The sequence below is a fragment of the Ostrea edulis genome, chromosome 1 (genome assembly GCF_947568905.1).
Source record: "Ostrea edulis chromosome 1, xbOstEdul1.1, whole genome shotgun sequence".
Taxonomy (NCBI): Eukaryota; Metazoa; Mollusca; class Bivalvia; order Ostreida; family Ostreidae; genus Ostrea; species Ostrea edulis.
The window spans coordinates 12,283,054-12,298,733 of record NC_079164.1 but is presented as its reverse complement, the minus strand read 5'-3'; the positions used below and the strand labels follow the sequence as shown (position 1 = coordinate 12,298,733).

At 35.9% G+C, this 15,680-nt stretch overlaps 1 long non-coding RNA gene across 2 annotated transcripts in view; it reads right to left on the bottom strand.

The window, feature by feature from the left end:
- Positions 1–9,138: 9,138 nt before the first annotated feature.
- LOC130051209 (uncharacterized) overlaps positions 9,139–15,680 on the bottom strand; it is a 35,132-nt gene continuing 28,590 nt past the window's right edge. For both annotated transcript variants that reach the window (XR_008799613.1, XR_008799612.1), the window contains one exon: positions 9,139–9,610. This is a non-coding gene — a long non-coding RNA (uncharacterized LOC130051209). The remainder of the gene's footprint in view (positions 9,611–15,680) is intronic.

Here is a 15,680-nt window from a genome sequence, read left to right as displayed (position 1 = left end):
TCCTAGTAATTTGTTGTTTTATGCTCTTTCAAATCTACATTTAGACAGTTGCATCTGATTTATCATTCTGTCACTCGAAGACGTGTTACACTATCTTCACTTGCACCTCTGTTAAAGGGACAGGTTCACGATTTTTTTTAAAAAAAGAATATTTTTCAGTTTTTATTTTTAACATTAAAAATCTAACTCATTTAATGTTGACAGCAAAACTTTTTACTATCTGAATGAGAATAAATGCAATTTTTGAGCCTTCACTCTGTGGTATGAAAAGAAAAACTCAAGTCGATTTATGCTAAAAAAAAAAAAAATAAAAAAACCCAGTGCAATGTTAACTTTGTAATATAAATCGCCCTAATTCTGCAAAGCCATACATTTAAGTTTTAGATGACACATTTTACCTAAAGAATGCTTGAAATGTAATAGACATAATAAACTTAGATCGATATACATTTCGTTTGAAAACTTGGTAAACAATAACATACCGTGCAATCTTTGTTTACAAAATAAATAATAAACTCCCTAAAATGAGCATCTGTGTTAATGTATACCCTAATTATTTTGTGAAGCCCATTAAACACATTGAACAGTAGATTTTGCTCATCAAAATGGGAGAAAACCGTGAGTGAGTTCCTTTAACTCTGGAATCTTGTGATAATTTAATCACATGATATAAACAGTCTTTCCTTCTAAATACATCAGGCTCTTTTCATAGCCTTGGCACTGGTATTTTATAAGTACATTTTTTACCATTTAGCTGTTTGCCTCTTTTCCAAGTTTTATCGTATATTTTAAAGCCGTTTTCACTTTCGATTTCATGTTTAGATCACATTTCCACCACATGAATGCTCTATATTCATATACGTGTATTACGAAGTAGTTCCAAAACAGAATCACAAAACGGATTTTAAACAATTAACAGTAAAAATCAATTTAATTGCACCAAAAGCATTTCATAAAATGACTAAATATTTAGTCCAGAACATTAATGATGCAGATTAGAAACTTTTACAAGATAACGTTGACTATGGTAGCTGATTTGTGCTATTTTACAATGTGTTTTGTTTTCGTTGTTGTAATTAGCTCATCTGAGCTGAGAGCTTAAGTGAGCTATTCTGATCACATTTTGTCCGTCCGTCCGTTTGTCTGTCCATAAACTTTTCAAATTTTCATCTCCACAACCACTGGGCCACAATAGGGGATCAAAGTTTTACATAGGAATGTATAGGGAAAATCTTTTCAAGAATGACTGTACCAGAAAAGTTCTTTATTTGACAGCTAAAAGTTCTGACATGGTGCAGATTTAAGTTGGTTAAAATCATGACCACTGATGTAAGGGACACCATAGGGAATCAAAGGCTTACATACAAGACATACAGATATATAGGGAAAATCTTCTCAAGAACCACTGAACCAGGGAAGTTCAAATTGACATGAAAGCTTCCCGATATAATGCAAATTCAAGTTGGCAAAAATCATGCCCCTGCCCCCCCCCCCCCCCCCCCCCCCCAGATTAGGGTGGGGCCACAATAGGGGATCAAAGTTTTACATACGAGTATATGGGGGAAATCTTTTCAAAAACCACGGAGCCAAAAAGGTGGAAATTTACACGAAAGCTTCCTGACAGAGTAGATAAAAGTTGATGCAATTCATAGTGCCCGGAGGTAGGGTGGGGCTACAGTAGGGGATCAAAGTGGTATATGCTGATAAATAGGAATGATTTTTGAAATATCTCTTGAATGATTTAAGCTCGGGATTTTATGTATGAATATTTTGTGGGAAATCATTGTTTTCCATTAAGTTTGACCTCGACCTTCGACCTAGTGTTTTTTTTTAAATCTCTGACCTGTTCAATGAAAGGTAGAGATAACGAACAGTGATCAACCTCATAAGTCCTACAAGCAATACAAAACAGAGTTGGACAAACACGAACATCTGGATATACCAGAGGAAGGGTCAGGTGCCTAGGAGGAGTAACATCCCCTGTCGAGCGGTCGCACCCGCCATGGGCCCTATTTCTTGATCAGATAAACGGAGTTATTTGTAGTCAACATCAGTGTGCCAAGAACTGCTTAACAATCAGACAGCATTTGATAGGTTATATTGGCAAACAAGATCGTTATAACCACCATAGAAATTTGCAAAACGCTGGCTTTGAACGAGACTGTTGTAACCTCTGTAACATCAAATTGTTTTTCAGTAGCCTGCCTCGATTTACAAACTGATCATACGTAGAACAAGCTCATGCGTATCAAATCAGTTAAGATATATAAACACCATATACAGGTGATAATGGAATATAGCTACATAAATTTGGGAAGTTGACGATAGAGAAGATGAAATCATTCTGCTTGACAAAAAGTTGAGTTTAGTTTGCTGTTAAAATCCATTTTGAATAAAAACATCTAAGTACGAAGCAGATGTGGAGGACTCCGTTATGGGTTTTTTATCTCGACTTCACAGGGATATATCGAATCGACCTATAAATGAAAATGATTATTATTATAAGAGAGGTGGATTTATCAAACAGTGATCAATTTCAGAACTCCTATAAGCAATACAAAATAGAAAGTTAAGCAAACACGGACCCCTGGACACACCAGAGAGGGACCAGGTGCCTAGGAGGAGTACGAATCCCCTGTCGACCGGTCATACCCGCCGTGAGCCCTATATCTTGATCAGGTAAACGGAACTATCCGTAGTTTAAATCAGTGTACCAAGAATGATCTAACAATCGGTATGAACCACGTCAGAGAGTATTTGACCCAGTGATAGGTTGTATTGGCGAACTAGATCGTTATAACGACCTTAGAATATATAACACATCGAAATGTCGAGTTGAAGGCCACAGCAAGATATTTTTTCCTCTCATGTAGAAACTTTTGAATAAACTCTGCTTCGTAAGGATATGAATATATGTATGATGATGAAAATCAATAAAAGATAAAAAAATATATATATATATCTTTACAACAAAACTTTGGACCGTCTGAATGCAAGGATAAGAGCATCCTCACAAGTCAAGGTTTTATGATTACGTACTCTCCTTACAAGAGTACGTAATCATAAGACCTTGACTTATGAGGATGGGATAAGAGCAATATTGTAGCTTTGATTCTGTGTTATGTAAACAAAGACTCGAGTCTTTATGTACCATGTATCTTCATTTTGTACAATCACAACTTTTAACTTTTAAATGACACATTTTACCTAAAGTATACTTTAGATGTGATATATACATGTATAAGATAAACATGGCCAATATCCATTGATTTTGAAAACCCTGTAGACAATAACACACTTCAATCTTTGTTTTCAAAACAAGTTATAAATTCTCTATAATGAGCTTCTCTCATGATGAATAACCTTTGTTTGGTGAAACCCTCTAAACATATTAGACTGTAGATTTTGATCATTTAATGTGAAAATTTGGAGGAAAATCGTGAATCAGTCCCTTTAAGATATTTTTCTTTCATCTAAATAAATATGACTTCCCTCATGCTGTTTAAGAATACATATAATTTAGTAAAACAGAAGCGTCGTATCTCAAGTTAGAACTTACGAAAATCTTACATCCGGATTTTTTGTAAGGAAACTTGTGTTAGGGTAAGACGGAGAAAACACGCCAGTGTAACACGCAAAAACACTTGTAATTTATTTCTGTGGAACAATCCTCATAATTTGTCAGGTTTGTACATATTTACTAATTCACATGAACCCAGGTGATAGAATCAAGTGGGGCGGGTAAACAGGTATATAAATCTCACTTGGAAAGGTGAGTGTGTCATAAGGTAGATAAGATCGCAATATTTACTTTACTTATACGACACTGCAGTCGGCTGTTGGGTGTATCGTGATTATGTTTTGAATTTTAGTAATCAAAAGTTAAATGAAATCTAATTTTACAGATATTTTATTGTGGATAACATGATAGTCCTAGTGTCACAATCAACATGTTTAAGACTGTTGAATTACTGGTTTATTGTGGTACTTCTTAATGTAAATTACGATCTTGCTGTATTTCCTTTGTGGAACGTGTAATATTTGTGTACATTATTTACCCGTTGAGTACTGTAGTTCGTTCTATGTCCATTGCATTGTATATGAATTGCATTTTATGTACACCCGCCGTGTTAGTTATAAGCGACCTGTGTTCAATAAGGTCTTCCAATACTTGGGAGAAAAACCTCGTGTGGACGCTACGCCACGATCGATCGCTCTAAGGTTTACAGACTCTCACGTTACGTGTGTTCACGATAGGGTTTACAGGCTCTCATGTATCTGTGTTCATGCTAATGTTTATACAGATTCTCACGTTACGTGTGTTCACGCTAATGTTTACAAGCTATTATGTCACTGTGTTCATGCTAATATTTACTGGCTCTCATGTTACCTGTGTTCACGCTAATGTTGACATACTCTCATGTTACGTGTGTTCATGCTTACGTTTACAGACTCTCATGTTACGTATGTTCACGCTAATGTTTACAGCTCAGATCACGTTACGTAGGTTCACGCTAATGTTTACAAGCTATCATGTTACGTTTGTTCACGCTAATTTTTCAAGCTCTCATGTTAAGTATGTTCACGCAAGGTTTTCAGAATCTCATGTAATGTGGGTTAACGCTAAGGTTTACAGGTTCTCATGTTACGAGTGATCACGCTAATGTTTATAGGACCTCGTGTTATATGTATTCACACTAATGTTTACAGGTTCTTATGTTACGTGCGTTGATGATAATGTTTACAGTCTCTCATGTTACATGTGTTCACGTTATGTTTACAGGTTCTCTTGTTACATGTGTTCACGCTAATGTTTACAAGCTCTCATGTTAAGTGTATTCACGCTAATTTTTACAGACTCTCACGTTACGTGCATTCATGCTAATGTTTACAGGCTTTCATGTTACGAGTGTTCACGCTAATGTTTTCAGACTCACGTTACGTTTGTTCACGCTAATGTATACTGACTCATGTTACGTGTGTTCATGCTAGTTTTTACAGGATTTCATCTTATGTTTGTTCATGCTAATATTTACAGACTCTCATGTTACGTGTGTTCACTCTATTTACAGATTCTCAAGTTACGTTTGTTCAACGTTAATGTTTACAGATTCTCTTGCTACGTGTATTCACGGTAATGTTTACAGACTCTCATGTTACGTGTGTTCATGCTAATGTTTGCAAACTCTTGTGTTACGTGGGTTCATTCTAATGTTTACATGCTCTCATGTTACGTGTGTTCACACTAATGTTTACAGGCTCTCACGGTATCTGTGTTCACGATAATGTTTACAGGTTCTCATGTTATGTGAGGTAACACTAAAGTTTACAGACTCTCATGTCACGTTACGTATGTTCACGTTAATGTTTACAGCTCAAATCACGTTACAAATGTTCATACTAATGTTTACAGCGAATATTACGTGACGCATGTTCACGCTAATGTTTACAGCTCAGATCACGTTACGCATGTTCACAGCTTAACTTATGCTACGTATGTTCACGCTAATGTTTACAGCTCAGATCACGTTACGTATGTTCACGCTAATGTAGGTTCTCACGTTATCCATGTTCACAATAATATAAATAGACTGTGAGATTTTTTCATCTTCTGAATAATGTTTCCAATGATACCGATTTTACTAGAGATCAAGATAAGACCGCGCATGCAAGAAAACACGGGAGAAAACACAAAACTATTTCGCAAATTGTGGAGAAAATGTAACAAACAACGATGTAAAAGACTTGTTCAGGACTATTTAGTTTACCAAAAGACGTTCACAATGCCATATATCATGTTCAGGACACTCTCATCAAAACCGAGGCCAACTCCATCCGCAAGAAATTAGTGAGACTCTCAGGTCCAAACTGGGCGGCTTCCCCCCCCCCCCCCCCAGGAGAAGTTCAACCTTAATTAATTTTTGGTAAACATTTCTCCTACAGGAGTGAGATGAACTTTAATATTTTGTTCAAAATTTATTCATATGTTTTATACTGTACATTTAGATTTTGTATTAGAAGGATTTTTTCTTGTTTTTACGTAAACATGCATATATACTTTACAGGATGTTTCGTAGTTGACTTACTCAAGCATACCACTATTTTGTTCTGTGTATAGGTATAAAATACAGGTGTATATACGCACGATACATTGCATTTCTGCTGTGCAGTTTACGGTGTTACTACTTTTAAAACCACGTTGTTATAAATTGTGTGATATTTTTGACGTGCAGTTAGTGTACGTTTGCGTTACGTGATTTTGTGCTTTTCTATGAAGGGACAATAATGACATAATAGTCAAATTGTCTAGGTCTATTTATCTCGGATATACTTAGCATGTTTTACATGTATATTATTCAATTAATAGCCCCATGGTCATTTGCCGGTGAGTGTTAAATCATTTCCCGGTGAGTGTTGTGTCATTTCCCAGCGAGTGATGTATCATTTCCCAGCGAGTGATAGGCTATTCCCTGACGAGATATGGGTCATTTTCAGCCATGTCTTACGTCTAGATGCTTTCTAGATAAATGAATTCTGGAATCCCTCTGGAGACTCCATTAATTTCAGTTTTTTTGTATTTTGATTTTAGTCTTCGAGAAATTCCGGGTTAAAATAGGTCCTCAATACCCCCTTGCTTGTCGTAAGATGCGACTAAATGGGGCGGTCCTTCGGATGAGATTGCAAGAAACCGAGGTCTCGTGTCACAGCGGGTGTGGCACGATAAAGATTCCTCCCTATTCAATGGCCATAAGCGCCGAGCATAGATTGGCCTAAATTTTGCAGCCTATCACGGCAGTGGTGACGTCTTCATATGAGTGAAATATTCTTGAGCAGGACGTTAAACAATATTTAATCAATCGAGAAATTTCAATCCTGCAGAAATGTTACCAGCTGTAGATGAAGTGCCAAATGTTTTACTTCTTTATGGAGCTCAGGGCCGTAGCAGTGAGGTTTTTTTTCTCTCTCTGTGCCAGCGCCTACCGCGACCTCCGTGTTTAAGGACAAACGTGTATCTGAGAGAGCAGTGGCTTTCACTTTCTTATGTCGGACGTTTGGGGGAAGGAACAGTCACTAGCTGTGTTAAATGTCTTAGATTTGAAGTGACTCCGGGGTGGAACCCGGGCCTCCCGTAAAGTTTCGGCTACATATTTTATATATGCAAATATTCATATGTAAATATGATATTTATATGTAAATATAAATAAATATTTTTATGTAAATATTTATATATACATATTTTGGATATTTCTATTTTGTCGGAAATTAAATCTAAAATAGAAATATAAAGTCTTGTTTTGTTCGACAGCTTCATGTGGCCTTCAACTCGACATCTAAATAAAAGGTGGAAATAACGAACAGTGCTCAATCTCACAACTCCTATAAGGAATAGAGAATTGGGCAAACACAGACTCCTAGGGGGAATCAGGTGTCTAGGAGGAGTACGCATCCACTGTCGACCGGTCACATCGACATTTTATCTATCGAAAATGGTCGAACTCGTTTTCAATGGAATTGTCGCCATGTGGTCACACGCTACACGATCAATGGGAATGAGTCATTTGACGTAAATTAAAGAGGGTCATACAAGATCCACGCTGCATTTGAAATATTTTATAAAGCACATATTGCAATTAAGTGAAGAAATATTCAATATACATGTAAAGCACAGAGAAATGCGCTATATATGGAGACCTATTTTCGTCCCTACCGGATCACTATTCATTATAATCACATTTTTTATTGTATGTTGTAAGTAATTACTATTACCCATGAGTGTATTTGTAAAATTACATGTCTGTGTATTTCTGAATGTATGCTTCCAAAAGAACGTACAATGAAGCTCCTGGTCTAGTTCACATCTCGTTCTGTGTATGCATCAGAAAGCACGTATAACGAACCTTTTGGTTCACATTTGTCTCCGTGTATGCTTCAAAGAGCACGTACAAAGACGCCTCTGGTTCACATGCTTCAGAGAGCACGTACAATGAAACCCCTGGTCACATCTACCTCTGTGTATGATCTTAAAACACGTTTTATCACGTACAATGTCGTTGTACAGATCCCAGAAGACATCCTGTACAAGTGCGATATTGATGCCTGTCGATGAAATAAACCCCTTCACCACTGTAACATTACCCTGGATGTTATTTGTGGTCTATATACAATGTATGTACGATACTTCCTACAACATGTCTCGTGATTTATATTTAACAACAGTTTCCATTCTGAATTTGATGGTAACATGATGCTAAGTTAGTTCTTAACAGGATGAGTTTCCGTTTCTCACTAAGGAAGCATATCCTTCAGTCCCACGGAATCTTTTGTAGTTACCACTGACTTCCTCAGAAGATCACTTCACCATCAGAGCTTTTGTTGATTTATATCATCTGATCCTTAAGACTTCCTCACAAGATCACACTGCACCATCAGAGCTTTTGTTGATTTATATTATCTGATTCTTCAGATTTACAACCTGACAACATCATTTCACCATCAGAGATTTTGTTGATTTATATAATCTGATCCTTCAGATTTACAAGCCATTAATTAAAAGGTTGTCTTTCTGGTATGGTTTTGTTTGTGTCTGGAAAACGTCACGGTTTACGTTTTAGTCCCATGGCAATTGAGATTTCGTCAGCTGTTTCACGAGAAAGCGATTGGATAACGTGACTCACAACCTCTGGTGGGGTCAATGGCAAATTTTAAAATCTGTAAAAGATTGAGAATTTCAATCAAAATGCATAAGATAACTGTTGACAAGACTTATAGACGATATAATAGTATCAACCTACTTGATTCTACCTTTGAAAATTGCATACTGATTTGCATTACATTTTTGGGTGGATGAACTTAGTTCAGTTTCCCGAGTTATCTGGAACAGTGTGTGTGTTCTGTATTTTTATTCTTTTCTAAAGACAAATGATTTAAAAGTTTAAACTATATTTATTTCAAAGAGGCAAGAACGTGACTAAATACATATCATTTGAATTGTTGAGATTGGAAAATAAGAGCATATACATTTCTATCCATTCCCCTCTCATGATATCAGTTTGCATTATTCAAACATAGAACCAAGTAGATCTGAGAGTTTGTATATCTTATATAGTGCCAACGCCTGCCTTGTAATGGGATCTCCGGTCTTTTTTTTCTTTCTTTTTTAGGTCATTTCTGTTCATTTCGTATGCCGGAATTTGGAGAAGTAACGGTCGTATTACATGTAAATCTGTATATGTGCATATCTCTGATGTGCCTAACGAATGCAGGTCGTTCAACTAGATCATACGTTGACAGATCAAACACCATTGTGTCACAAGGTCTTGCCAAAAAATCTATACACGGATTAAGAAAGCCCTACATACAATAGTTCCGGATATATTTAATAGGCTATGTTTTCTAAAAGGTAGGTCAAACTCAAAGTACTTGTCACAATGTCAAATGACATGATATGAAATGAAAGGTCTTGCAATAAGAAATTTAAATACAAGATAGAAAAGTACAACCTTAAATAGTTCAGGACATATTGTATATATCAGAATTTTAATAAAAGTAGGTCAAACTTCTAGGTCAGGTTCATAAGATCGCACACCATGGGATCACATAAAAGGTCTTTCTGTAAAGACAAAATGAGTATACAAAATGAAAGCCCCAGCTTAAACAGTTCAAAAGATATACAGATAGTTTTCCTAAATATATCAGCATATGAATCTTTCATCCCCTATTATGGTCCCACCCTACCCATCCCCGTAGACCACGATTTGAACAAACTTAAATCAATTCTAAGTCGGGAATTTTTCATCTGAATTGCTAATTTTCTGTCCCAGAGAGGTTCTTAAGAAGATGTCCCCTATGTATCTAAATAAGACTTTGATCCCCTATTTTGGCCCCACCCAAACCCTGGGGACCATGGTTTGAATAAACTTGAATCTACTCTATTTCAGGAAGCTCTCATGTACATTTCAACTTTTCTGACCCTGTGTTTCTTGAGAAGATTTTTAAACATGTTCCCTATATATTCGCATTTGAAACTTTGATCCCCTATTGTGGCCCCACCCTTCCCCCGGGGGCTGTGAATTTAACAAACTTGAATCTGCACTATGTCAGAAAACTTTCATGTAAATTTGAACTTTTCTGACTCAGTGTTTGTTGAGAAGATTTTTCAACATTTGCTCCTGGTCCAATGGTTCTTGATAATATTTTTAAATGACCCGATTCAATTTAGCATTTTTGTGATTATATCCCCTTTGAAGGGGCCTGTCCCTTCATTTGAGCAAACTGGAAAGCCCTTTACCCAAGCTTGCTTTGTGCCAAGTTTGGTTAGAATTGGACCTGCGGTTCTGGAGAGGAAGTTGCAAATGTATTTCAAATATTTTGTACTGACTGACAGACAGAGGGAGGCAAAAAGTGATCAGAAAAACTGACTTGAGCTTTCAGCTCAGGTGAGCTAAAAAGGGAGAAACCAACTAGATCTACATGGACATGCTTGCATTGGTAGCACAACTATATTTATATTCTTGATAAATCGATAAAATCATCTGCATCTAGGCTGACTGATGTGTTACTCAAATATTGAATTAGCTCGAACATTTTATCAAACCATTGTGATATATCAAAACGATAAAATCTAGACTTATTCTTGATAATGGAAAATCAGTACATGTATTTTTGTTGCATCAAAAAACGTGTCGTCACCTATTCATTTGCTTGCTAGAAATAAACAATTCCTTTTCATCTTTACGACGAATAAAATTGTTACGTAATTCATGCAGTCATCATAAAATCATCATGTGTATGTCAAACATCTTATTAACTTAACTCTTGTAGATTTTGACAATTTATAATTGCTATGCTTAGATTTTGGAAGGAGCAGACTCTTAACATTTTCATAAATACTATCTCGGTATAACGAAGTACTAACTCGTTATAATAAGTTAAGATATTTTTACGTTTTCAAAAATGAGCCCAGCCGGCTTTTGTAGAATTTGGAAAGAACATGCCCTTAACATTTCCATATATACTAAATCGTTATAACGAGATGTTAATTCGTTATAAAGAGACAATTCATTCAATATAACAAGATAATAATTCGTTATAACGATAAACTTTATAACAGATAATCTTAACTCGTTATAACAAGATATCAATTCGTTATAACGAGAAAGTTAACTCCTTATAACGAGAGAATTATCTCGTAATAACGAGATACTAAGTCGTTATGACGAGAAAGTACGGAAACGTATAACCGCCTCGTGTTGTTGTGTTATACCTCAAAATGGCAAAATAGAATTAGTGTCATCTTCCAATGAAATGTTTAGGTGGCAGGGGACAGTTTCTTTGGTTTTGAAACATGTGGATAGGGGGTATACACCAAAGTCAGATTATGACATACTAATGAAAAATCATATTTCCCTTTCATGTCAATACTTGCATTTCATATTAGTGTAGTTAATAAATTATGACCCTAAATTACATGTAATCTATAAGTACTGGTGCTGGTGCACAAAACCTGCTTTGAGCAGGTTCCCCTTTTTTGCTTTGATTTTCCCTCATTTGGGCTAATCCGCACCACCCCCACATCATCACAGTACCAAACATGGGGATTTAGACACTGTTGCACAATCAAGAACCCTATCTGCCCTTCTCAAAAATCTACCTCTCATATGGGGCCATCCACCTTCCCTCACAGCTACAGACCTTTTGCTAGACCCTGCATGTTTTCACCGGAATTTCTTCAGCAACTGACCACGTGTCTTAGTTTCGTATGTGCACCCATCTATATGCTAGGAATCATGGTGACACCTACATGTTGTATATCAACATTTTTAGTAAGCACTCAGCTACATTTGACATGCATCTTAAAATTATTGTATACATTTTTACACATGTATTATCACTTCAAATATGGGGTATTTCCATTTTTTGAAAAAGTTTACCCGGCCTATAGTGCGAAACTGTCCCCTGCTACCTTATAACGTCAAAATTATGTCGACTTGTACAAGGAGATCAGAAAAAATCAATATACTTTGAATGATTTTGCCGCCATCCTCCAGCTTTATTGACTTTAATCATTCCATAATAACTTTTTGTGTAATATTTGCTGCAATAAAAAAAATACGTAGAAATATTCTCGCAATTTTATACAAGGAGAATTAATCAAGTCGATATTATACCGTTTTTCAGGTTTTACGTCCATATTTTGAAAACTTCTTGTGTGTTAATAAGGACTGTCAATTTGAGTTTGTCGTCCAAATTTTGAGCAACAATTTCACTGTATTTCAACTCTCACATTTTAGTACAGTGTATATAATTATAGAGCTTTACAAATACTAACTACCTGCAAAGCTCCATCGTAGAAGGATGATCAAGGTGAACTGGTTCCATATATAAATCAATTTAAACTCGGACTCCTTATGCAGTTCCACTTTGGCCTCAGGAAAACGTTTTGAATAAGCATCAAGTAGTTGCTGTTGTACCTTTCTTTTAAAGAATTTAAAATAGCAAAGTTTTGCTACGGGAAACACCAAATATCTCTCTGATGTACACATAAATTAAGAGGTGCAAAATGGCACTATGTAATAAAGATTCTGTGAAAATTTAAATTTATTGCCTTCAGTGGTGTAAGAGGAGTTGCTGACAAGTGATGCTACCTCCGAGTGTACCAAGAAAATCCAAGTTTCGCTATTGGAAACCCCAAATAACTGCCCCATCGAAACTTTGTTTTAGCCTGCTAGCTCTTGTTGAGGTTCTAATTTTTTCAACGTATTTTTCTATTAGACTTTGAACCCCCTTTTTGGCCGTCCCTGACCTAGGGATCTTGACTTGCGTAAATTTGATTCTTTCCTTAATATTTCAATTTTAAGTCTTTCAACCCCTTTTATGGCCCCACCCTAGCCCTTGTGCTATGATTTGTACAAAAGTGAATCTAGACTATATGCCGATGCTTGCATGTAAATTTGGGAATTTGTAGTCTTCTTCTTCTTCTTCAGATGATTATCTAAAAGTTATTTTCCTGTATTTTTCTATATGTTCAACTTTGCACCCCCATTGTGAATCCAGCCTAACCTCGTGCGATTTGATTCGAATTTATACATTTAGATTTTATTTGAGGATATGATTAATGTGGCATGTTGTAACATTGTAGGTGCGAGAAAGATTTCAAAATATGTTTCCCGACCCATGTAAAACATTTGAACTCCTTTATGGGCCCATCGTAAAAGTGCGACTTTCGAATTGAACCACCTTGAATCTTCACTACATAAGAAAGCTCTGAAATGGTGTTCGAAATTTCTGTCCCACTGCTTCTAGTAAAGACGATTTTTAAAATGATTTCATCATATTATTGGTATTTCTTAATAAACTTCCTTAATAGGGGGGGGGGGGGGGCTTCACTCCAATAAACTTCAGATGCTTTGTGGCGAGTTTAGTTAATAGTAACCAAGTTGTACTGTAGAAGAACTCGAAAATACAAGAAAAGAAGCTATCATAGAGAGACAGAACAATTGACAAACTTTGATCAGAAAAACTTGCTTGAGCCACCCGCTTTTGTCTTTTCTGCATGCAGGCTCCGGCCGCCCGATACAAATTAAATATTTAAGTACACGGAACAATTTTTATTGCTACTCGGCATAGAATAATTATGATTTTTTCACATATATACCTTTGGTTCACAACAATAACCATTAACTCAGCTGCAATGTCTAATCATATTATCACTATCATAAACAGTAATGATCGACATCCATGGCACAAATAAGAAGTCCGATAAGACTTGAAGACTCAGAAATGTACTTATTTACAGCATTATTGACCCTCGAATAATTACCATAGTGATAATAATAACTTAGTTTAGAGCAATACATCAAGGACGGTGGGCTGGACCCTCCCCTTTTATGCAGAGAGAGAGAGAGAGAGAGAGAGAGAGAGAGAGAGAGAGAGAGAGAGAGGCTACTGTAATTTACGAAATAAATGTCTAATGCGTTTGAATAATAAAGTAGTTCAGAATTACTCGGCAATCTCTGCACTAATTCTGCTCGCTAGATAGAGTATCGCTCATTTGCTTTCATCTGTTTGTCTTCACTACTTACCCACCCACACAAGAATGCTTACAAATTTACAAACAAAAAGTCTATCACAAAGCATGTTCATTTATGAGTGAATGAAAATATATTCTACTTCAATTTATACGATAAGTCACATGTGAGGTTTCAATTTGATATTATCGGAAGATTCCAGCGAACTTTCGTTTGCCATTTTCGGACCATTTTCTGAAGGAACTATGTTAAATAAATCACCAAAAGAGGTATTTTTCTCTCCCTGTGTGTATGATTCTATGCAAAAGTGTGGGGCCCCCTTCAAAAATTGTTGCATCCTCCCCTAGACCTAGAAACATTGAAATAACATTGAAAATGTTTTAAATTGATCTCCTTAATTTTCTTGCTATTGGTTGAATGTCAAAGGTGGATCCAGACTTTTTTATTTGGGTGAAGGGGAAGACATTCATATACCACTCACTTTTAATACCCCCCCCCCCCCTATAATGAATTGTCCGTAGGGCCATTTAAAAAAAAAAGGTTTATTTGCCCTGTACTTATTTCTATTCATTCCGAAATTTTCTTGTCTAATTTATAACTATTTCAACTTCACATGAAAAAAAAAATTCTCCTACAATCGAGCTTTGCAGGTAGTTATAGTATTATTATATACACTGTGCTAGTATGTGAGAGTTGAAATACAGTGAAATTGTTGCTCAAAATTTGGACGACAAACCCAAATTGACATTCCTTATTAAGAGACAAGAAGTTATCAAAATATGAACGTAAAACCTGAAAAACAGTATCATATCGACATGATTAATTCTCCTTGTATAGGATTGCAAGAATGTTTCTACGCATTTTTTATTGCAGCAAATATTATTACACAAAAAGTTATCATGACATGATTAAAGTCAATAAAGCTGGAAGAGGGTGGTAAAATCATCCAAAGTACTAATATATCGATTTTTTTTTTATCTCCTTGCACAAGTCGACATAATTTTGACGTTGTAAACATTTCATTGGAAGATGACACTAATTCTATTTTTCCATTTTGAGGTATAACACAACAACACGAGGCGGTTATACGTTTCCGTAAATAAGTCGTTATAACGATATAATTAACTTGTTACAACGATATATTGTTTCACCGGCAGTGGTGACGTCTCCATATGAGTGAAATATTCTCGAGAGGGACGTTAAACAACATTCAACCAATCTAACTCATTAAAACGAGATACTAACTCGTTAAAACGAGATAATGAACTAGTTATGTCGAGTTGAGTACATGTAGATTTTTTTCACTCTTTCAAAAATAAGCCCAGCCGGCTTTCGTACTACCATGAACGAAATTATTCTAACATGAAAATATTTGAAATCTCCACTCGGGAAGTCTTACCTTTTATCTTCTGACGACATGTAAATTCTCGAAATGTTACGTATAGCTTTGTGTAATCAGATGACAATGTACAGGGATGTTTGTTTTGTTTTTCTCAATTATCGGTCATTATACTGTACCACTGCTTGGTTTATCTTTGTTTTGACAACTCTATCTATATGGGAGGAGATGCAGAAAATTGAAATTCTTACTTTGTAATTGCTCTGTAAGCAACTGTAATTATAACCTCACGTGCAGTGATACCGTAGACTGAA